The sequence below is a fragment of the Macrotis lagotis genome, chromosome 1, assembly GCF_037893015.1.
Source record: "Macrotis lagotis isolate mMagLag1 chromosome 1, bilby.v1.9.chrom.fasta, whole genome shotgun sequence".
NCBI lineage: Eukaryota > Metazoa > Chordata > Mammalia > Peramelemorphia > Peramelidae > Macrotis > Macrotis lagotis.
This window is the reverse complement of record NC_133658.1, coordinates 475,254,372-475,277,395: the sequence shown is the minus strand read 5'-3', so window position 1 is coordinate 475,277,395 and position 23,024 is coordinate 475,254,372.

Sequence of the window (23,024 nt, the reverse complement as noted above, 5' to 3'; positions counted from 1 at the left end):
TGATATAGGAGGGTAAACAAACTGAAGGGGGTGGTTTTCAGAAACAAAAGACTGGGGAATATGGATAAAAGGGTGGAAGGGGGAAAATACAAACAGAAGGAAGATAGCACTGAGGGCAGTAAAGAATTAGTAATCATAACCTTGAATGTGAATGGGGTGAACTCTCCCTTAAAAAGTAAGCAAATAGCAGAGTGGATTAAAAACCAGAATCTTACAATATGCTGCTTACAAGAAACTCATTTGAGGCAGAGAGATACATATAGAGTAAAGGTAAAAGGTTGGAGCAAAATATATTTTGTTTCAGCTGAAGTAAAAAAAGCAGGGGTAGCAATCCTTATCTCAGACAAAGCAGCAGCAAAAAATAGATCAGATTAAAAGAGATAAGGAAGGACACTTTATCCTCCTAAAAGGTACCATAGACAATAAAGTCATTTCAATATTGAATATATATGCACCCAGTGGGACAGCACACAAATTCTTAGAGGAGAAGCTGAAAGAACTACAGGAAGATATAGACAGCAAAACTCTACTAGTAGGAGACCTCAACCTCCCGCTATCAGATCTAGATAAATTGAATCATAAAACAAACAAGAAAGAAATTAGGGAGGTAAATAGATTGTTAGAAAAATTAGATATGGTAGACTTATGGAGGAAACTGAATGGGGATAGAAAGGAATATACCTTTTTCTCTGCAGTACATGAAACTTATACAAAAATTGACCATGTACTAGGACATAAAAACCTAATGATCAACCACAGAAAGGCAGAAATATTGAATACAGCGTTCTCAGATCACAATGCAATAAAAGTCATATGCAATACTGGGCCAAGGAGATACAAACACAGAACAAATTGGTAACTGAATAACCTCATTTTAAAAATGAGTGGACCAAAAAGCAAATTGTAGAAAGAATTAACCATTTTATCCTAGATAATGATAATAATGAAACAACATACCAAAACCTATGGGATTCATTCAAAGTGACTCTCAGGGGATATATTATAGCTCTAAATGCTTATATGAATAAATTGGAGAAAGAGGAAATCAATGAACTGAACATGCAACTAAAAAAATTAGAGAAAGAACAAATCAAAAATCCCCAATTAAATACCAAATTAGAAATTCTAAAAATTAAAGGAGAAATTAATAAAATTGAAAGCAAAAAAACTATTGAATTAATAAATAAAACCAAAAGTTAGCATTATGAAAAAAACCAATAAAATTGATAAACCTCTGGTCAATTTAATGAAAAAAAAGGAAGAAAGAAAACCAAATTGCTAGTATTATAAATGAAAAAGGTAAACTCACCACCAATGAGGAGGAAATTAAAGTAATAATTCAAAATTATTTTGCCCAACTATGCCAATAAATTTGATAATCTAAGTGAAATGGATAAATATTTACAAAAATATAAGTTGCCCAGGTTAATGAAGAAGAGATTAAATACCTAAACAACCCTATCTCAGAAAAAGAAATTCAACAAACCATTACTGAACTCCTTAAAAAAAAATCCCCAGGGCCTGATGGATTCACAAGTGAATTCTACCAAACATTTAAGGAGCAATTGGTTCCAATCCTATATAAACTCTTTGGAAAAATAGGGAAAGATGGAACTCTGACTAACTCTTTCTATGAAACCAAAGTGATACTGTTACCTAAACCAGGAAGAGTTAAAACAGAGAAAGAAAATTATAGACCTATTTCCCTGATGAATATAGATGCAAAAATCCTAAATAAAATCTTAGAAAAACAATTACAACAAGTCATCACTAGGATAATACATTATAATCAAGTAGGATTTATTCCAGGAATGCAGGGTTGGTTAAATATTAGGAAAACTGTGAGTATACTCAATTATGTCAACAACAAACCTATCAGAAATCATATGATCATATCAATAGATGTGGAAAAAGCTTTTGACAAAATACAGCATCCATTCCTATTAAAAACACTAGAGAGTGTAGGAATAAATGGACTGTTCCTTAAAATAATTAGCATTATCTATCTGAAACCATCAACAAGCATTATATTCAATGGGGAGAGGCTAGAGGCATTCCCAATAAGATGAGGGAATGAAAAAAGGGTGCCCATTATCACCACTACTATTCAATATTGTATTAGAAATGTTATCATCAGCAATTAGAGAAGAAAAAGAAATTAAAGGAATTGGAATTGGGAAGGAAGAGACCAAAGTCTCACTCTTTGCAGATGACATGATGGTCTACCTAGAGAATCCCAAGAAATCATCCAAAAAAGCTACTGGAAACAATTAGCAATTTTAGCAAAGTTGCAGGTTATAAAATAAACCCTCATAAATCCTCAACTTTTCTATATATGTCTATCAAGAAACAGCAGGAAGAGCTAGAAAGAGAAATCCCATTCAATGTAACCGCAGACAATATAAAATATTTGGGAGGCTATTTGCCAAGACAGACTCAGAATCTTTTTGAAAACAATTATAAAACACTTCTCACACAAATTAAATTAGATTTAAATAACTGGGCAAATATCAACTGCCCATGGATAGGTGGAGCTAATATAATAAAAATGACAATTCTACCAAAACTAACTGTTTAGTGCCCTACCAATCAAAATTCCAAAAAATTACTTTAATGAGTTAGAAAAAAATTGTAAGTAAATTCATATGGAGAAATAAAAAGTCAAGAATTGCCAGGAGCTTAATGAAAAAAAGTGCAAAGGAAGGTGGCTTAGCCCCACCTGATCTAAAATTATATTATAAAGCATCAGTCATCAAAACTGTTTGGTATTGGCTAAGAAATAGAGTGGTGGACCAGTGGAATAGACTAGGTGTAAAAGCAGGAGATGATTATAGTAATCTGCTCTTTGATAAACCCAAAGAGTCCGACCATTGGGATAAAAACTCCCTCTTTGATAAAAATTGCTGCAATAACTGGAAGTTAGTATGGAAGAAACTTAGATTAGACCAACACCTCACACCCTTTACCAAGATAAGATCCAAATGGTTACAGGACATAGACATAAAAAACAATACTATAAGCAAATTAGAAGATCAAGGACTAGTCTACCTGTAGGATCTATGGAAAGGGGAATAGTTTATGACTAAGGAAGAGCTGGAGAACATCACCTAAAACCAATTAGATGATTTCGATTACATTAAATTAAAAAGCTTTTGCACAGATAAAACCAATGTAACAAAGATCAAAAGAAATGTAGTAAATTGGGAAGCAATCTTTACAACTAATGATTCTGACAAAGGACTTTTTTCTAAAATATTCAGAGAACTGAGTCATATTTTTAAAACAAAAGGCCATTCCCCAATTGAGAAATGGTGAAAGGATATGCAAAGGCAATTTACAGATGAGGAGATCAAAGTAATCCATAGCCATATGAAAAAATGCTATAAATCATTAATTATTAGGGAAATGCAAATTAAAGCTTCTCTGAGGTACCACCTCACACGTCTCAGATTGGCCAGTATGACCAGGAAGGATAATGATAATTGTTGGAAGGGATGTGGGACATCTGGGACACTATTACACTGTTGGTGGAGCTGTGAACTCCCTTCTGAACTCTCCCTTCTGGAGAGCTATTTGGAACTGTGCCCAAAGGGCAACAAAAATGTGCATACCCTTTGACCCAGCAATACCACTACTGGGTCTATAACCTGAAGAGATGAGGAAAAAGGGTAAAATCATTACTTGTACAAAAATATTTATAGCAGCCCTGTTTGTGGTGGCAAAGAATTGGAAATCCAGTAAATGTCCTTCAATTGGGGAATGGCTTAGCAAACTGTGGTATATGTATCTCATGGAACACTATTGTTCTATTAGAAACCAGGAGGGATGGGATTTCAGGGATTTCAGGGAGGGATTTGCATGAACTGATGCTGAGTGAGATGAGCAGAACCAGAAAAACACTGTATACACCCTAACAGCAACTTGGGAGTGATGTTCAACCTTGAAGGACTTGCTCATTCCAGCAGTGCAACAATAGGGAGCAATTTTGGGCTGTCTGCAAAGGAGAGTTCCATCTGTATCCAGATAAGGAGCTGTGGAGTTTGAACAAAGTGCAAGGACTATTCCCTTTAATTTAGGAAAAAAATCAGATAGCTTATTGTCTGATCTTGTTACCTCTTAGACTTCTCTTTAAGGATATGATTTCTCTCTCATCACACCCAATTTGGATCAAGGTACAACATGGAAACAAAGTAAAGACTGACAGAGTGCTTTCTGTGGGTGGGGGGGAGGGAGGGAAGCAAGATTGGGGGAAAACTGGAAAAGTCAAATAATATCTTTAATAAAAAATAAATTGAAAAACTAATACAGCAAAATTTCCCTGTGATCCTAGAAGCAGAGGACAAAATAGAAATTGATGGAATTCCCCCATCACCTCCTGAAAGAGATCTGAAAAGAAAAACTTCCAAGAGTATTATAGCCAAACTCCAGAACTCCCAAGTCAAAGAGAAAATACTAAAAGCTGTCAGAAACAAGCAATTCAACTACTGTGGTTCTATACTAAGGATTATACAAGATCTGGCAGCATCTGCATTGAGGGCTCATAGGACTTGGAATATCATATTCCCTAAGGCAAAAGATTTTGTTTTACAATCAAGAATCAACTATCCAGCATAACTGAATATCCTCTTTCATGGGAACAGATGGACTTTCAATGAAACAGGGGACTTTCAAGCTTTCATATTAAAACAACCAGAGCTGAACAGAAAGTTTGATCTCCAAGTACAGTAGTCAGGTGAACCATAGAGGGGTTGAACAAGAAGGACTAACTATGAGGAACTTAAGGATGTTGAAATGGTTGTATTCCTGCATGGGAAGACTGATAACTCATATGAACTTTCTCATTCATAAGAGCAGTTGGAGCATATATAGACAAGACACAGGAAGGAGCTGAATATGATGGTATAATATAATAAAAAATATGGAGTTATAATGGGAGGAAGGGAAAGGAGAGTAAGAAGGGGCTAAGATATTTCACATAGGAGTCAAGAGGAAGCTTTTAGAATGGAGAGGAATGGGGAAAGGCAAGTGGGAATGAATGAACTTCATTCTCATCAGAAATGGGTCAGAGAGGAAATAATATACACACTTAATAGGGTATAGAAATCTATCTTACCCTAGAGAAAAATGAGAAGAAAGGGATGGAATAAGGGTGAACAGGGTGGGGGGGGGGGAATAGATGATAGAAAAGAGGTAAGATAGAGGGAGATGGTACCCAGATAAAACAAACTTCTGAGCAGGGACAGGGTGAAAGGAGAGAGAGAGTAGAAAAAAAATGAGAGTGGGAAGGAATAGGGAAAAGGGAAATACAGATAGTGATAGCAACTCTGGAGAAAATATTGAAGCAGTTTCTTTAGTGGACTTATGATAAAGAAGGCACTTCATCCCAGAGACAGAGCCATTGGAATCTGAACACAGACTGAAATTTCATAAGGTATAATGAAATATCCCCAGGATACATTATTACATACTAGCCATCTTGATACTCACTAGCAAATGAAGATACTTTGAGAGAAAAAGCTGAGGAAGAATTGGGGTGGTTGTCTGTCTTTCATGCCTAATATTCTATATTTTGTCCTTCACTCTCAAAGAAGACCTTAACATCAAGGGAGGTCTTGTCATGACAAGCACATGAATTGGAATTGAATGAGGAGGTGCTGTGCTAAAATACTCCATGATACCCAAAGAATCTATGACTCCTATTATGGTTCTGGTCTCAGGAATATAATATAATATAACTGTTGACTTTTATAATATTATTATAATAATAGTACTTATTTAACTATCTCTTCAGTTTCTTTCCTATATATTTTACTTTTGAAGCATCTCTCAATTATGCCCACTTCTATCCTCTGATGCTGCCTCCATCTTGATGCAACAGACTCTTGACATCTGTCTTCTAGACTATTGCAATAGCCTGCTGATGAGTCTGTCTCAAGTCTTCTCACTCCAGTCCATTCCCCATTTAGCTGACAAAGCAATTTTTGAATGGGCAGATCCAACTGTATCATTATCATTCCCTCCCCACTCAATAAAATCTGGCGACTCCCTATAACATTCAGGGTTAAATATAAAATTTATCTGTAAACCCTTCATGACTCAGCCATTCACCTCCTTCACTCATCCCCAACACACAAACTCACAACCCTCTAACACTACACACACACAACACACATACATACACACACACAACACACATACATACACACACACACACATACACACACACACACATTGATGCAGTCACAATAGTCTCCTAACAATTCCACAAAAATGATACTCCATCTCTGACTGTCCCCCATACCCTTCAGTCTCATCTCAGTCTCTTAAATTTCCTGCCTTCTAAAAATCCCACCTATTACAAGACTTTCCCAATAACTCTTAATTCTAGTGATTCCCCCCACCCACATTGATTATTTCCTGTTTATCCTTGATATAGCTTGTTTGTAGATAGTTATTTGCTTGTCACCTCTTCCATTAGATTTTGAACTACTAGAGGATGAGGACAATCTTTAGTCCCTTTGTATCCCTAGCACTTAACACAGTGCCTAGTACATGGTAGTCATTTAATAAATGCCTAAAATACCTTCTTTGGTGCTTTAAGATTTACAATCTGTTTCATTGAATAACTTTTCTATTTTTTAATCAGGACTGCTTTATGCTATCGTGGCTGATAAAGATACAGATTTAGATAGAGTTGGAGATAGAGATGTATTATATCTGATAATGCTAGGTTCCTCTTATTGCTAATTTTTTTTCATTATTTCCATTAAGATCATTGACTTCTTTTCCTCCAAATGTGTTTTTTTTTGTTTGGTTATTTAAATTAAACTCTTGGAAGTCTAATTGGTATGAAACTAAGTCTATAAATTTAATTAAGTTGTAATATCAGGAAAAGTTCATTTATTACATTTTAGAAAAGAAGTCAGGAAAACACTATTCTCTATAATTTTGTAAGTAGCTAAAACAGTTAGCAAATAGAAAAGTATGATTCTATGGGGCAAGTAAGCTTCTATTATGAAGCTTCTACAAGGTCTTATAATATACACAAACCACAATCCTGGCTACCCAAGCTGTCAGTTCCCAGAGACAGGTTGTTGTATTTCAGGGAAAGGGATAAAGACTTCTTAATTGGTAAGTCTTTTATTGGCCTTGTAGGTCCAAGACAGGGTGAAATTATTTTGATTGTCCTTGCATAGAAACTGGGGTAAAGGATGACAAAAAACAAAGATTTTACTCTTCTTGAAATGAAGAAGGCTTATTTTTAAAGGCATGAATCATTTCAAGAAAGGGAAAATGTGGACTTCCGGCCAAGATGTTGGAGAGAAGACAGACACTGTGATAGTGCTCTCTCTTTCCCCTCAGAAATAACATGAGAGGGGCAGCTTAGTGGCGCAGTAGATAGAGCACCAGCACTGGAGTCAGGAGTACCTGAGTTCAAATCCAGCTTCAGACACTTAATAATTACTTAGCTGTGTGGCCTTGGGCAAGCCACTTAACCCCATTGCCTTTCAAAAAACATTAAAAAAAAAGAAATAACATGAGAGAAACCTCTTAATAGGAATTTGATCAACAAAATTCACTAAGAGAAGTTAGAAGAGGAACACCTACCAAGAAGGTACCTCTAAAAAAGAGAATGGAATTGGCAGAAAATAATGACTTCATGAGACAAGATTGTGTTAAACAAAACCAAAAGATCGAAAAAAAAAACCAGAAAAAAATTTAAAATACCTCATCAGCAAAACCACTGACCTCTCAGGGGATGGTGGGGTGAACAGGGAGAAGAGAGCAGAGGATCAGCACTGGGGATGGCAGCTGAGGGAGGCCAAAGGGTCAGCCTCAGCCATGGAGACTTGGGTGAGTAGCGGGTGCGAGATCCAGCTTTAGCTAGAGGGAGAATAGCTACAGGACTGTGAGTTCCAGCACAGAGTCTCAGAGCAGGCCTGGAAAAGAAGCAGCTGGGCCAGGGACCTGAGTTCCATACTTACAGGGAGCCCTCTGCCCAGAACAAACAATAAACCACCCCCACCCACCCCTCAGGGCAACAGAGCTCACTCAAAAAAGAAAGTGATTAACTCATCCCCCAGGACCCAGCCCAGTTTTCAAGGTCAACTCAGACCCTGCTACTGAGGACTTCACTGCAGAGAAAGAAACCAGCACCCCCCACTGGCTGGCCTTTGGACTTACTAAGCTAAGTGAACAAAGACTCTAGGATCCTTAAACGCAAAACCTCTGAGAGCCAGCATCCCCCCAACACAAGACGAAAAAAAGGCCAGAGAAAAGGGAGGCCCATGGAGAAATACTTAGAAGAGACAGATCCTAACCCAGAGAGATCTAGCACTGTTGAGGAGAATATGAACTGGTCTCCAGCCCATAAAGACTTCCTTGAAGAAATCAGGAAGGAGTTTAAAAACCAATTGGAATGGATACTTCCAGCCAAGATGGCAGAGAGAAGACAAGCACAGTTCTAAAGTCTCCTGATCTCTTCCCCATCTATCACATGAAACAAACCTGGTAAAAGAAATCCAACCCACAAAACCCAGGAAGAAAAGCCAGAAGAAAGAACATCTACCTCAGGATTTATCTCCAGCAGCAGCTTTGGCCCAATTCAGGCGGGTGAGTCTGTGCTCAAAGGGAGGATCAGCCCCGATCAATCAGATGAGCAGCTGAATTGGAACCAGAAGTCTGAGGGCCCAAGAGGCGGACCTGCTGGATCGGCAGTGGGGCTGAACGGCAGGGGCTTGAATTGGCTGGGGAGCGGAGGTGCTGGTGTTGGTGCTATCCCCTAGGAGCTTGCTGACAGGGCTGGGGGGACAGTTCTGGAGCAGGAAAGCCTGGGACACCATCCCTGGGCTCCTCTGGTCTGAGTACCATTACAGCTCAGACTTATTCCCTAACAAATAAATGCAAACTACTTCTGCCTCAGGCCCAGGTGTGTGAGCAGAAGAACCAGCCCAGCTAAAGAATGACCTCAGGCCAGGGTAAAGCCCACCATTGCTTGAAGGCAAAAGAATTCAATAGCTCCAACTCCTGCCTTCGGGCAAAGGGAGAAGGCCTCTCAACCAAGGTCACAGACATTCCAGAGAGGGCAACCAGCACCTCCTACTGGCCAGCCAGAGAAACTGCACTCAGTAAAGCTTTTAGCGATCCCAAGAACCCTGTGAACCAGCCCCTCCCCTACTCAGGTCTTAGCAAAATGAAGAAGGGTCAGCAAAAAGGTGGATCCATAGAAAAATTCTTGGAAGTGAAAGACCCTAACTCAGAGAAACCTGAAACCTCTGAGGAGAATACAATCTGGTCTTCAGCACAGAAAGACTTCCTTGAAGAAAAAAGGAAGGAGCTTAAAAATTTGGGAGAGACAATTAATACCTTGCAACAAGAAAACAAAACCTTAGAAAGTACAATTGGACAAATACAAAAGGAGAAAAAATCTCTCAGATCCTCAATTGGACAAATATAAAATGAGAATAATTCTCTCAGATCTTCAAATGGGAAAATGCAAAAAGAAATTAATTCTCTCAAAACCTCAATTGGTCAAATGGAAAGCTCTTTCAAAAGTAAAATTGACCAATTGGAAAAGGAGTTGCAAAAGGTTAATGAAGAAATCTCCTCCCCCAAAAAAAGAATGGAGTCTACAGAAACTAATGACTCCATGAGACAGCAAGAGTGAGTTAAACAAAATCAAAAAATAGAAAAAAATAGAAGCAAGTATAAAATACCTCATCAACAAAACCACTGTCCTCAAGAATAGATCAAGGAGGGGCTACCTGAAAATTATAGGACTTCCTGAAAACATTGAAGAGAAAAAAAGCCTGGACTTAATGTTACAGGATCTAGTGATGGAAAACTGCCCTGATGTCATGGAATCGGAGGGCAAAGTAGTTATTGAAAGAATACATTGATCCCCACCAGAAAAAGATCCTAAAATGAAAACACCAAGGAATGTTGTGGCCAAACTCCAGAACTATTAGATAAAAGAGAAAATCCTGCAAGCAGCCAGAAAGAAACAATTTAAATATCAAGGAGACACAGTAAGGATCACACAGGACCTGGCTGCATCAACATTAAGGGATCGAAGGGCCTCGAATGAGATATTTCGAAGAGCAGGGGAGCTTGAAATGCCGTCAAGAATCTACTTTCCTGCAAAGCTGAGCCTTCTCTTCCAAGGAAAAAGATGGACATTTTATGAAATGGAAGAATTCCAAAAATTTCCTGATGAAAAGACCAGAGCTAAACAGAAAATTTGGACATTAAAGAGGAGGTTCAAGAGACACATGAAAAGGTAAGTAAAAGGGGGGGGGGGTAAAAGAAAAAAAATGCAATCCAGTAAGTTGAAACTGGCTATATCCCAGCATGGAGGGAAAAAGACTCTCATAAATCCTGAGAACTGTAACTCTAACAGAGAGAATATACCTAGCCAGAAATGATGGACATTCTTGACCTATCCATGAGACTGCTATCTAAAGAGATGTAATGGCTTTTACCCCATTTGGGAGAAAGACCCTAATAACTCTCAGCTATTTTGACTCTATTCGATAGAATATACTGAACTAGAAGGGACAGACACTCAAAATTTTCTATGACTTAGATAGAATGATCTAAAAAAACACTACCTCCTTAAAAGGGGGGACAGGAAAGAGACTGGAGGAGGAGGGAGGGGATTGAATGGGGTAAATCTCATTACTCTAAGAGGTACAAAAAATCTATGGTAATAGAGGGGAAGAAGGGAGCAGATGACAAACACCTGAATCTTCTTCTCATCAGACTTGGCTTAAAGTCAACCTACACATACTCAGTTAACTTATAAAACATCTAACCTTTCAAGTATTAAAAGGGAAAAAGGGGACAGGGGGACAGAAAAAGGGAAGGGGAGTGGGAAAAAAGGGGGAAATAACAAAAGGAAGGAAAGGGAAAAGGAAAAAAGGGAAAGGGGAAAGAAAGGGGAGGGTGTGATATAGGAGGGCAAACACACTGAAGGGGGTGTTACTCAGAAACAAAATACTGGGGAATATAGATAAAGGGGAGAGAGGGGGAAAATACAAACGGAGGGAAAATAGCACAGAGGGTAATAAAGAACTGGTAATCATAACCTTGAATGTGAATGGGATGAACTCTCCCTTAAAACGTAAGCAAATAGCAGAGTAGATTAAAAACCAGAATCCTACAATATGCTGCTTACAAGAAACTCATTTGAAGCAGAGAGATACATATAGAGTAAAGGTAAAAGGTTGGAGCAAAATGTATTTTGCTTCAGCTGAAGTAAAAAAAGCAGGGGTAGCAATAATTATCTCAGACAAAGCAGCAGCAGCAAGAAAAAAATAGATAGGATTAAAAGAGATAAGGAAGGAAACTTTATCCTCCCAAAAGGTACTATAAACAATACATTTCAATACTGAATATATATATGCACCCAGTGGAAGCACCCAAATTCATAGAGGAGAAGCTGAAAGAACTACAGGAAGACATAGACAGCAAAACTCTACTAGTAGGAGACCTCAACCTCCCACTATCAGATCTAGATAAATCAAATCATAAAATAAACAAGAAAGAAGTTAAGGAGGTAAATAGATTGTTAGAAAAATTAGATATAGTAGGCTTATGGAGGAAACTGAACAGGGATAGAAAGGAATATACCTTTTTCTCTGCAGTACATGAAACTTATACAAAAATTGACCATGTACTAGGACATAAAAACCTAATGATCAACCGCAGAAAGGCAGAAATATTGAATACATCTTTCTCAGATCACAATGCAATAAAAGTCATATGCAATACTGGGCCAAAACTGTTAGTATAATCAATTATATCAACAACAAACCTATCAGAAATTATATGATCATATCAATAGATGATGAAAAAGCTTTTGACAAAATACAGCACCCATTCTTTATTAAAAACACTAGAGTGTAGGAATAAATAGATTGTTCCTTAGAATAATAAGCAGTATTTATCTGAAACCATTAACAAGCATTATATTCACTGGAGAGAGTCTAGAAGCATTCCCAATAAGATCAGGGGTGAAACAAAGGTACCCATTATCACCACTACTATTCAATATTGTATTAGAAATGTTAGTTTCAGCAATTAGAGAAGAAAAAGAACTTAAAGGAATTGGAATTGGGAAGGAAGAAACAAAACTCACTCTTTGCAGGTGACATGATGGTATACCTAGAGAATGCCAAGAAATCATCCAAAAAACTACTGGAAGCAATAAGCAATTTTAGCAAAGTTGCAGGTTATAAAATTAACCCTCATAAATCCTCAACTTTTCTATATATGACTAGCATGATACAGCAGGAAGAGTTAGAAAGAGAAACCCCATTCAAAGTAACCTCAGACAATATAAAATACCTAGGAGTCTATTTGCCAAGACAGACTCAGAAACTTTTTGAAAACAATTATAAATCATTTCTCACAGAAATTAAATCAGATTTAAATAACTTGGCAAACATCAACTGCTCATGGATAGGTAGAGCTAATATAATAAAAATGACAATTCTGCCAAAACTAAACTACCTGTTTAGTGCCATACCAATCAAAATTCTAAAAAATTACTTTAATGAGTTAGAAAAAGTTGTAAGTAAATTCATATGGAGAAATAAGAAGTCAAGAATTTCCAGGGATTTAATGAAAAAAATGCAAAAAGAAAGGGGCTTAGGCCTACTTGATCTAAAATTATATTATAAAGAATCTGTCATCAAGACTGTCTGGTATTGGCTAAGAAATAGAGAGGTGGACCAGTGGAATAGACTAGGTGCAACAGCAGGAAACGATTATAGTAATCTGCTGTTTGATAAACACAAAGAGTCCCAGTATTGGTATACAAACTCTCTCTTTGATGTAAACTGTTGGGAAAATGGAAATTAGTATGGAAGAAACTTAAATTAGACCAACACCTCACACACTATACCAAGATAAGTTCCAAATGGATACAGGATTAAGACATAAAAAAAATGCTATAAGCAAATTAGAAGATCAAGGACTAGTTTACCTGTCAGATATATGGAAAGGGAAGCAGTTTATGACTAAGGAAGAGATAAAGAACATCACTAAAAACAAACTAGACAATTTCAATTACATTAAATTAAAAAGCTTTTGCACAGACAAAACCACTGTCACCAAGATCAAAAGAAATGTACTAAACTGGGAAACAATCTTCATAACTAATGTTTCTGACAAAGGACTCATTTCTAAAATATTATATGGAGAACTGAATTATATTTTTTTTTGAAAAAAGCCATTCCCCAATTGACAAATGGTCAAAGGATATACAAAAACAATTTACAGATGAGATCAAAGTTATCCTTAGTCATATGAAACATTGATCTAAATCATTACTGATTAGAGAAATACAAATTAAAGCTTCTCTGAGGTACCACCTCACACCTTTCAGACTGCCCAATATGACCAGAAAGGATAATTATCATTGTTGGAAGGGCTGTGGGAAATCTGGGACACTATTACACTGCTGGTGGAGCTGTGAATTCATCCAACCCTTCTGGAGAACTATTTGGAACTATGCCCAAAGGGCAACAAAAATGTGCATACTCTTTGATGCAGCAATATCACTACTGGGTCTATATCCTGAAGAGATGATGAAAAAGGGTAAAAACATCACTTGTACAAAAATATTTATAGCAGCCCTGTTTGTAGTGGCAAAGAATTGGAAATTAAATTTATGTCCTTCATTTGGGGAATGGCTGGAACACTATTATTCTATTAGCAACCAGGAGTGATGGGAATTCAAGGAAGCCTGGAAGGATTTGCATGAACTAATGCTGAGTGAGATGAGCAGAACCAGAAAAACACTGTATACCTTAACTGCAACATGGGGGCAATGATCAAACTTGATGGACTTGCTCATTCCAGCAGTGCAACAATCAGGGACAATGTGTGGCTCTCTGCAATGGAGAATACCATTTGTATCAAGAGAAACAACTGTGGAGTTTAAACAAAGGCCAAGGACTATTACCTTAAATTTAGAAAAAAAATCTGACATCTTATTGTCTGATCTTGCTATCTCTTTTACTTTTTGTTTCTTCCTTAAGGTTATGATTTCTCTCTCAACACACTCGATTTGGATCAATGTATACCAAGGAAACAATGTATAGACTGACAAATTGCCTTCTGTGGGTGGTGGGGGAGGGAAGTAAAATTAGAGGAAAAATTAGAGGAAAATAAAATCTTTAATTAAAAAAAAAGACCTGAGGAATTTGATTTAATGCTGACAGAATATGTCCACTTTCCCTAGGCAAAAACTTTAAGTACTTCATAGAGTTATTGGAATATTTGAAATAAAATACAATTAGATAATTGAACATTATAAGAAATATTTAAGATTTTTTATAATCATATTTATTTTTACCATATTCAATATTTATATATGTTAGATTTAATAAGGCATTTCTACAGATTTATCCTGAAAGAGGTGGGTGAACATGGTTAACCAGATTATCATCTAAACTTAGGTTATAGCTGATTACAAACTGATTTCTAAAAATCTTTTCCTTTGCAATTTCTATCTCTTAAACAAAGTCAAATCATTACTGTTAAACCATTTAAGCACGTCTTGGAATCTTAAAATACTGACACCCTAACCCAATTACTAATCTGCTACTGCTTTCTTATTATTTTTTAATATCAGTTTTTTGAATCCATAACCCAAAATAATTACAGAAAATTTTCTGTTTTTAACAATATTTCTCATGAAGTAAATTATCAAATTAACAAAAAAATTATCTTTATACACATTACAAATCACATAACTGGACTAACAGCTAAAACCTATATAACTAATTAATTTCCCGATATAATGTAATAATGACAATGATATATAAATTTCCTTCAAAATGAAAATAGAATAAATTCAATTGTACTTGTATCTATTTTTCAAATGCTATCATACAGAACCTTATTCTATAATTTCATTTATTTAACATATTTTATACAAGGGTTATTTATTCCAAGCGTGTTATATAATGGGTTTCAGCATTTCTAACTAATCTACTAAAGTTTTGAAACATGTGGTGTCCTGCATTTTGATTCCTTTCAGTCCTCTATAATTTTTGTCTATTGACTTTCAAATAAAGCTAAACATTTTCATTCTCATTCTTTGTACTTAAAACAAAGTCACATTTCTTCATCCCCTGTCATCATGCTTAAACCATCTGAAACTGGCACAAGAACACCCAGAGCAACTATCCCAAGAAAGGAGGATTTTGCAGATTCTTATTTCTCTTTCATAATTTTTTCTCAAGGCATTTTATTTTTTTTAATCTTTCAAACCTATTACTCAGACTTCACCACTTTCCTTTACATTTCAACCATATCCCAGACTATGCATACAATTAGTGAACCTTTGTCTTACAATATCCCTACTTTCCCAAGTTATGGAGGTCATTTAAATCCAGGGGATTCTCTTTATTAGTTTGCATATCACAAAATTAAAGTGTTCTCTCAGAGATCAAAAGTTCCAAATCTCCCCTCCCAAAAGGAGATAGAAACCTGTTACTGTCCATTCCTCACTGCAATGAAGAAAAAAAGTTTGTGGGACAAATCCTTAAAAAAAAATGATTAATGATTACACTTTTAGGAGACATGCAGCAGGTTTTTTTCCTGTTTAAATACAAGATCCAGGTTCTGACTCTTCTTAAGTCCCATTAATAGATTATAAAAGGGATAGCCTTAATACAGTTTTCCAAATTAAAATCATACTCACTCTCCTTTTTGGCTTGTTGTTCTTCACCTTTTAGAATCTGGAGTTAAAACCTAAAAGTTATAAATCAAGAGAGTTGTATTTCTCATACACCTCAGCAATATTATTTAAATATTATTTATAAAATCCAGCTTTTACGATGGTAATATATATTTTAAACAACTTACTGAAATCCTAAAATAATTACATTTAAGGCTATGATATAAAAACTCTGGTCATAATATCTTAAAAATTAAAAAACCTCAATAACAAGCCAACTTATTTTAAAAAACATAATCCCACTGCCAGATTTATTTGGGGGGAAGGGGAAGATAGTTTTCTAGATTTAATTTAAGCATAATCTACAAACTTTAGCTTTGGAATCTTATTAAACCTGATTTTATCTAACTAAATAATAGCAAAAAACTCTCTTAGTTTTCATTCATCAGTCTTTTGTTGCTTGCTCTAGATCTTTATCAGTATAGAGTTGCATGTTTAAATCCCTACCAAAGTGAGGGGAACAAAAAAACAAAGCTTTTCAATTTGGGGACTTTTTGCTTTTTGTTTTTGTTTTGTTTTTGTTTGTTTGTTTGTTTTTTGTTTTCTTTTACTAAGAGAGAAATCCCTTCTTTTATTCCACCTCCCTAAATAACTCCCGGGAGAGGTTCAGCCTGTCTTTTCAGTTCACATACTTAACAGGTTAATCTTAGAAAACCTTATACAAATGGACACAGAGACAAACCAAACAGACTCAGGAAAAGTTGAGATTAATAGTATTTTCTTTCCATGTTTTAATATCTCACTTGGTTTACTCACTTTTTCTGATAGCAAGAATCCCTTTGACACTCCTCTGCCTGAAAATGCAAAGAATAGATGTCTCTTAAAATCCTCCTGGGCAGTGTTAATAAAAAAAAAAAAAGAGTTCCAATCCTACAAGAAATTCAGACTATATTGCTGGTATTTGGGGGAATTACAATTGGTTTCATAAGCTGAATATCAATTTCCCCTGAATTTTCTCAAATACACAGCTTCCCCCCCCCCCCCGCCCCCAACACAATATAGCCTACTAGGGGAGACTAGGTGGTGCAGTGGATAGAGCACCAGGCCCTGGAGTCAGGAATACCTGAGTTCAAATCCGGCTTCAGACACTTAATAATTACCTAGCTCTGTGGCCTTGGGCAAGCCAGTTAACCCCATTGCCTTGCAAAAAAAAAAAAACAACTAAAAAAACCCCACAATATAGCTTACTACAGAGGATCTTTTTTCAAGTAGAAGCATCTACTTGATAATTGCTTCCCTATGAAAATAAAAATTAGAAAATAATGCAGCACAAACACTAAAAACAGATATATAGTTCAAATATGCTTACCCAGATAAAATTCTGGCTATAGTTCTTACAGCGAACCTTCCTTGCAAAGAAACTCCATGTGGGTTCAATAGAGGGGCAGCTAAGGTGACACAGAGGATAAAACACTGACCGTGGAGTCAGAAGGACCTGAGTTCAAATATGACCTTGGACATACACTTAATATTTACTTAGCTGTGTGACCTTGGGCAAGTCACTTAACCCTTTTGCCTTGCCAAAAAAAAAAAGGAATCTAGAGTGAAAAGCTTTGATCATTTTGTTGTTGGCCATAACTGTGACATTTAAAAAGTTAAATTAAAAGTTAAAAAAATGAAAAGTGTTCTCTCAGAGATCAAAAGTTCCAAATCTCTCCTCCCAAAAGGAGATAGAAACCTAAGAGAGAGAGAGAGAGAGAGAGAGAGAGAGAGAGAGAGAGAGAGAGAGAGAGAGAGAAAGAGAGAGAGAGAGAGAGAGAGATTTTTTTAGTGATTACACTTTTAGGAGACATGCAGTGGCTTATGTTTCTGTCTAAATACAAGAACAAGGTTTTGACTGAGAGACTTAGGTTTTTGGGTAATTTTACCTAATTGGTCAGAAGGTTATTGATAAAAGAATGAGCATCTGGTCATCTCTCTCAGACCACAGACCAAAAGTTTAGAATTATTTTGCCTCTAATACACATCTTCTTACACAGGATAAGTAGATATCTCAGTGGCAAGAGCTTGAGGCCTGTATTTAGAAAGCTATGAGTTCAAATCCTGAAAAGTGGAGACATAATAGAAAGACTAGCATTTTCTTCCCTTCACTGTTCAGATGGAAAAATCAGCATTTTCAGAAATGTGAGTCAGTATTGCTTGATGCCAATACCTTCTACAAAATAGTTATACATACTCTAAGATATATAATAACTATCGATTTGAGGGAAAACAGAACAATACTTCAGATTTGAATATGTTTACATGATCAAAGTCAATTATTCATTTGACTGCTGTGCTCAAGCACATCAACTTACCCTTATTCTTTCCACTGTTACAGGCCTTTTATTAAATTAATGCAGTTTGGCAGAATTATATATTTGTGTATATTGTGCTAAAATTAAAGTAAATGAATTCCTTCTAAAGGCATGATTATAATTCTCTGGTCATTTGCATAAGGCCAATGATTCATATGCATGAGTTTTATACTAAAGGTACTTTCCTATGGCTAGTTTTAAACTAATAAAAATGAAATATTTGATGATGATGAGATTCTTAATGAAAACAATTGGAAAATGAAAGTTGTAAAAGATATCCTGTATATTATATGGCATTTTGCTGTTGAATTCTGTTCAAGTTGAAAGTATAATTATAAAGAAAAGGTAATCAAAAGAGGAAGAAGTCATAAGTAAATATAAATGTGAAGAACATTCTTACATTAATTTTTTTTATGTTCTGAAGTAGATTTATCTTCAGTACGAGATGGATGGAGATGAACAAGATGTTAAATTGAACTTAAAACTTAAAACTGCTTTGATCAGGGTATTATCCTCCTTGAAATAATCCAAGTTTCTCTGAAGCCTTCAGGAAAAAGTTTTCCTTACCTAAGTCATTCCTCACTACTCCCTTAAACAGTCCCACCACTGCTGATCATAGGTCTGCTTTCTATCTTTATCCAAATAAATTGAGCCCTTTCAAGAGCATGGTTGTAATTATGAGGTAATTGAATACTCTAAAAATATACACCCAAGACTAATATAAAACTAATGAGTGTAAAATATTATTTCAGTATGACACAGCTTTCTACTAGATTGAAACACCTCTACAAATAGGGGTTGAACAGGGCAAATACAAAGCTATCCTTAATATTTCCAAGAGAACAGATATATCCAATCAGGGCATAGGGACTGGTGTTTTAAGAAAGCAAGACAATCCTCCTATTCTATCCCTAGCTCTCTTCTATATTTCCTTCTTCCTTTCTGTCCTCCTTCCCTCCTTTCTTTGTTTGTTTGTTTGTTTCTTTTTTCTTTCTTCTTTCATCCCTTCCTTCTTCTTCCCTTCTTCCCTCTCTCCCTCCCTCCCTCCCTTTCCTCTTATTCACCAAAGCAGAAAGAGCCAAAGATTCAGTGGACCTTAAGGGATGATTCCATAGTTATTTCTCTTCTACATTTTCCTTCCTTCCTTCCTTCCTTCCTTCCTTCCTTCCTCCCTCCCTTCCTTCCTTCCTTCCTTCCTTCCTTCCTTCCTTCCTTCCTTCCTTCCTTCCATTCTTTGTTGCTTTCTTGCTTTTCCTTTTTTCTTTCTTTACTTCTTTCCTTTTTTTGATCCCTCCCTTCTTCCTCCCTTTTCCCCTACCTTCCTTTCCTCCTATTTACCAAAACAGAAAGAGTAAAAGATTCAGAGTACCTTAGGGAATGATTTCACCCCTACCTCTCTTCCATATCTCTTTCTCTCTTTCATTTTCTCTTCCTTTCTCTCTCTTTTTCTTTCTTACTCTGTCTTTCTTCCTTCCTTTCTTTCTGTCTCTTTCTTTCTTTGTTCTTTCTTTTCCTTGTTTCTTCCTTTCCTTCTTTAGTCTTTTCCTTCTCCCTCCCTTCTTCCCTTCCTTCCTTCCTTCCTTCCTTCCTTCCTTCCTTCCTTCCTTCCTTTCCTTTCTTATTTTTTATTGACTTTCCAAGAGGCAAATAGCTCTCTGGGAGGTTGGGAGATGAGAAAGAAGAGGGATTCCTCTCCTCATATTCCTGAAAAGATGAAGATTCTCTAAAAACATGGCATCTAAATCCCATATCCTATCTAGGCAAATTTGATCCTGAATTTTGACTTCTCTGATTATTTTGTCTTGGTCTTAGCTGAGCAAGGATATATATGTATGTATATACATATATATACATACATACATATATATATATATATATATATATATATATATATATATATAAATACTAAGAAAGACATTTCCATCCTTAGAGACCAATCCAGACTGACACACAAAGACCATTAAGAGAAAACCAAAAAAGCGGATCTTCTGTTATACCTGTGGAGAAGATGATCATAAGCAGGTCATGTGCATTCAAGAAGAGGATGTAGCTTTGATAGTACAAAAGAACTCTAAGTTAAGTTTTGGGAAAGAAAGCCACTTTTGTTCATGCAAACAGTGACAATGACTTCCATCAGCAATTCTTTATGAGGCTTTTCCTCTTAAAACAACAAAACTTTGAACAGAGGTTGCAATGAAGATTGAGCATGCAAATTGCATTGCTATCCCAGAGAGCAGAGTGCAAGCATGTGTCTTCTTGTAGTTTTATAAGAAACATTAAAAAAAAAGAAAAAAGTTCTAGAAGGCTTTAGTCTTGGAGGACTAAGTGACAAAAACTACTCAAAACTGAATTTCACTGAGATGGCCTGGAAATTTTTCAAGAAAATTCCTATTGTTGCCAAGGCAATAGATATTGTTCTTCTTAGGTCTATGTATCTTATTTTATCAGTGCAGTTAATGAGAAGGTGCTAGACTTCATTGGTAAAAGTTCCTCATTGGAAGTTTCCCATATTGATGAAGTCAGATAAAAATCACAGTTCTATAATAACTCCCTTCTAAAAAAATGTTTTGTTTACCTTGTTGTTGTCTTAGGTTGGCCTAATTTTCACCATTTATTGGTGAAATATTCTTGTTAAAATTTTATTTTTCTTGTTAAAATTTTATTTTTCATTTGAATCATTCTGGAATTCTTGATGTTGTTCTACAATTTCAGGGAAAAGTATACCTTATTCCATACCTTTAAAAAGTCAATGAATTATTAGGACTTCTCAAAGATCATGAAAAAACAATAAATTCCATAGTGATTCAAATTTAAAAAAAGTTTTAAAGAGATGACTAGGATTAAAAATTAGGTTGAAAGACCTGAAGTTTCTCATTAAAGCATAAGAGATATTCAGCTCCCAATCATAACTGATTAGAGAAATGCAAATTAAAAGAATTTTGAGATATCACCTCACACCTATCAGGTTGACTAAGATGACAAATAGGGAAAATGATCAATGCTGGAGATGTTGTGGGAGGATTGGGACATTGATACATTGTTGGTGGAGTTGTGAACTGATCCAACCATTCTGGAGAGAATATGCCCAGGGAATAATGGAACTGATCTTGGCCTATGACACAACAGTTCCAATACTAGGTCTATATCTAGAAGATATCATAAAAAATGGGGAAAGTCCCACATCCAAAATATTCATAGCAGCTCTCTTTTTGATGGTAGAGTTGGAAATTTAGAGGATGCCTATCAATTGGGGAATGACTGAATAAGTAATATGAATACTATTGAATACCATTGTTCTATAAGAAGCCATATATGATCGAAGTCTAGAAAAGCATGGAATGACTTACAGGATCTGATGCCAAGCGAATGGAGCAGAACCAAGAGACAATGTACACATTAGCAACAACACCATGAGTTGATCAGCCTTGATGGATTCAGCTTCTCTCAGCAGTTCAGAGAGCTAGGACAACCCTAGTGGAATGTCTATGGACAATGATCACCATCCAGAGGAAGAAAAATAAAACAAAAACAAAACAAAATAAGCTTTTTAGAATCTAAATGAAGACTACTTTCACTTTTTAAATTTTTTCTCTTATGTATTTATTTTCTATCTTTTGGTTTTCTTAATTCTAATTCCTCATACTGAAAATGACTAATCTGTAATTATGTTAACACAAATGTGTATGTTTATACACCTGACTGTTCACTGCTGAGGGTAGGGGGGTAGGAAGGGAAGGTGGAAAGAAATTGTGTGGTTTTAGAATATGATTGTGCATGTGGATGAATGTTGAAAAACTTTCATAACAAGTAATTTAGAAAAATAAAATAAAATTTCATTAAAAATGATATTCAGGGATAGTGACTTTCTTAGAATTTTCTCCTTTATCTTTTTTAATAAAGAATTTTATTAATTTTTTTCTGTAATTATACCAGAGATATTTAACTTATCCTCCCCTCTTTCCTCTAATACTGAACAATGTGACAGTGTGACAAATAAAAATTGTTAAGGAAAAACATGTGCAATGACCATATCTAAGAATGAATGCAATGTTCTGTCCAAGTAGTCTCTTATCTTGCTGACATAAGGGAAGAGGTATGTTGCATTATTTGTACTCTGAGATCTCCATTAGTTTTTTTGTTATTTAGAGTTTAACTTTTTCTAAATGATCTTTCCATTTATATTATTATATGTAGAATTCTCTTGAGTCTGCTTATCCTAATCTATTCTGATATTTTACAACTTTTCCCATGTTTATCCAAATTTTCAAATTTGCCAGTTTTTTCCTCCAACCTGATATTCTATAGCATTCATATATTATCACAAGACTTGACAAGCTATGAACGCAATCTACCAATTATTTTTGAACAACATCTGCTATAAGAATGTGGGGTTTTTTTACATTTTAAATACAATTCAAAAAACATCATTAACATCAGAACAGTACCAAAAATAGGTAACCTGCCAGGCCATAATTTTTCAATTCCTCTTCTATTGTAGATTATATAGTTCTATTATATTACTCTAGTATATCAAGTAAAGTTTTTTCTTATCAGTGTTTCAATATTTGAATGTTTTCTTATATTCTATTTTTTATTTTCATGGGAAATGAAACTGAGATTCCTCTTAATCTATATTTCTCTTAGTGATTTAATTTGTGTTTTTATAAGTTATTTAGAATTTAGAATCGTTTTGAAAAATTCTTTCATATATCCTCTGACCAATCAGGAATCACTCCAGACATTGTAGTATTATAAATTTCTCTCATTTTCCATAGATTTTGGACATATCTCTTATTCTGACATCTTAGACAAATGTTTTCACATTCTTTCTTTTAACATTATATTTATTAATTTTATTTATGCAGAAGTTTTAAAATCATTGTTAGAAAAAAGTTCCAATTTATTTTTTTATAATCTATCCTCTTATGTTTATTCCAGACTCCTTCCCTTAGACAAGGTTGTGAAAGGTAATTGAG